Source organism: Cyphomyrmex costatus, unplaced genomic scaffold, assembly GCF_001594065.2.
Source record: "Cyphomyrmex costatus isolate MS0001 unplaced genomic scaffold, Ccosl1.0 scaffold188, whole genome shotgun sequence".
Taxonomy (NCBI): domain Eukaryota; kingdom Metazoa; phylum Arthropoda; class Insecta; order Hymenoptera; family Formicidae; genus Cyphomyrmex; species Cyphomyrmex costatus.
In genome coordinates this window covers 118,750-121,930 of record NW_017275910.1, presented here as the reverse complement: position 1 = coordinate 121,930, position 3,181 = coordinate 118,750, and positions in this window count along the sequence as shown.

Below are 3,181 nucleotides of genomic sequence, written 5' to 3'. Positions count from 1 at the left end.
AAGTAAGGTATAGCAATACGCATTTTGGGGAAGGGGCGGCCAATCAGAAATCCCGGGTTTTGAAGGCGGGAATTTAAAATTGTTAACATGTCTAGTCGGTGAAAAGAAATAAATTTCTTAAAAGATGAAATGTAAAATTATTAAATATTATAATTTATTAAATAAAGGTTTCGACAAGTATAAAATTATTAAGTTTAGTCAAATTCTGAAAAAAAACCATTGGAGGAAAATTGGAATATTCCATTAATAGAAGATAACGATATAAATAAATAGGTATGTTCAGTAGAAATATGGATCGAATGTTGGGATCATATTTCATTTTGATCAATCATTGAAATTTGGTCAAATCATAATCAAATAGTAATGAAAGTCTTTACGCAAATGCAATTTAGTATCAAACAATGAATTTTATAACCTCTTTATTCGGTAACAGTTGTTGTTTACAAATTACACATTAAAATAAAACATTTATGTAAATTAATTTCTTTCAAGAATACGAAACTAGAGGCCTAGAAAGCAGAGATGCGACATTGCGTCGGTTGAGTTAGGTAACCACCGCCATTTGAATTCAATATAAGTGCTCTTGACCAATAAGCTGATGACAGTTGATGCAAAAGGTAGAAAGATTAGATTAGGTTAGGTTAAATCCGATATTAAATATTCACACAAATAAGAATACTTACACCATAATAATAGTTTTTTATTGCACTTCGACACTGTATTGTCTAAATTTTTCTCTATATATATATATGTACATACGTTATAAAACTATATCTATTAGATGCAATAGTGAATTAATATGGCTCTCTGACCACGTGATTTAGACAGCCAATCAAGCCATACCCTTCAATGACGCATCTCTGTTTTCTAGGTCTCTATACGAAACCACTAGGCTCATTCGACGCGTTTTCACTCAAAATGAAAGAATCCGGAAGAAATTTGTGGCGCTCGACCTCGTGAACCGAGATATTAAGCGTTAAAGTTCAAGATTTTAGAGGTTAAGATATCTGTCACTGCTTTAAAAATAACAAAATTACTGCTTTAAAAACACAAAAACACTGCTTTAAAAATACAAATTCACTGCTTTAATAAACAATTCAATTTAAAACAATAGTGGAGCCCCCCCACAGGGGAGGCAGAACCCACTGCATCCACGCATACACTTTTAACGTAGAAGTAATATGCGTGGATACAGTATGTTCCGCTCCCTCAGTCCCTCTATGATTGTACTGTTGCTGTAAAAACAACAATTCGCTACTTTAAAAACAATAGTGGAATCTCCCCGCAGGAGATTTATAACGTACATATAACATGCGTGGATGCAATAAGTTTCACCCCTCCTGCGGGGAGATTCCACTATTGTTTTTAAAGTAGCGAATTATTGTTTTTACAGCAACAGTACAATCATAGAGGGACTGAGGGAGCGGAACATACTGTATCCACGCATATTACTTCTACGTTAAAAGTGTATGCGTGGATGCAGTGGATTCCGCCCTCCCTGCGGGGGGACTCCACTATATTGCTTTAAAGCAGTGAATTTTTTTTTAAAGCAGTGAATTTGTATTTTTAAAGCAGTGTTTTTGTGTTTCTAAAGCAGTAATTTGTTATTTTTAAAGCAGTGACAGATATCTTAACCTCTAAAATCTCGAACTTTAACGCTTAATATCTCGGTTCACGAGGTCGAGCGCCACAAATTTCTTTCGGATTCTTTTATTTTGAGTGAAATCGCGTCAAATGAGCCTAATTAGATCAAAATCGGAGGTGAGGCCCGTATTCTATATAATTACCCTATTTTCGTACTTCCTCAAAATTAGGTTATCTTTCACGTCGGGATTTGTTTATATTTTTGCCTTTCCCACTTTGACGTATAAGTCGCAAAACGCGGAACATCCTATTGGTCGTCTACTGCGCCGCCACCAACTGTTATACCTTACTTATTATACCATGTGTGTAAGAAAGAAGGAAAAAGTGATTGATTCCGCTTCAGGATATAATCTTGTTACAGTTAACAGAGTCAGTTTAGTCGGAATAAATAAATTAATCTTAATTTTATGAAATAAACTTTTTCAAAATTGCCGGTATGTATATAAGAATACAGTGCAATTCCTTACAGAAATTTCATGATAATCAGTGCAAACTAATACCTATTTCATACCTATGCAAACTAATGTTTTCAGTCGCATTAGGCGCATTAAGCGGGAAGCACAGACTTTTGCATAACGCATAAACCATATACATAAAGAATTTGATTGGTCCATTGACTCATGCATAAGAAAATGGACCAATGAAATTCCTTATGCACATGCTTTATGCGTTATGCAAAAGTCTGTGCTCCCCGCTTTAGGCTTTTTGCCATATAAATAACATATCTTGACCATTTTTACCTGTGTACAACAGCACACATGTAATAAGCATAACGAGCATGAAGGTTGATTTATACTGGCCGTAAACTGTTAACTTATGCCGTAATCTGTAAAAATTGACCAATCACAATCGAATGAGAGGGGAATAATCGATTATAATTGGTCAATTTTTACAGATTACAGCATAAGTTAACAGATTACGGCCAGTATAATCCAACCTTAACCTGTTCGCGTCATCTCACTGATCGCACTCTATTTTCCTATTGGCGGATGCAATCAATCCAACGCATGCGCACAACACTCAAAGTAATCTTAGAAAGAGAGGGAAATATATATTCCCGCACCGTGGTTCTGGGATCGCTTCCTCTCACTCCCTCTTATAGGCACTAGCCATATAGTAGTATTACATATATGAGCAGGGCCCTCAACTCCCATGAAATTTCTTGCATCACCGTTGACTAAGTTCCGTTGAACCACCCGACCGATGCGGACGCGTCTCGGTTCGGGTGTTCGTTTTTTGTATATTTTTGAGAAAGTGTTGCCGACTTTGACCGTGCCTCGAATTTCCTTACTGATGTGTGTCCGCGTTTGGCTCGGCTCGTTCGTCCGTCCGGACGCGCGTTAGAGTGGCGTGACGACGTTGCAATCGCAGGCGCCCGGTGTTCGTTCGGGTTTCGCCATTTTTCGCGGGCATTGCATCATTCTTCGTTTACATAATACGACTTTGTTTCGTTTACACATTACGATTTTTCGTTCCTGGCCTTGACGATTGCCGTTGGATCGGCTACCCGGCCAATTATAATAGACAAGAAGAAGAA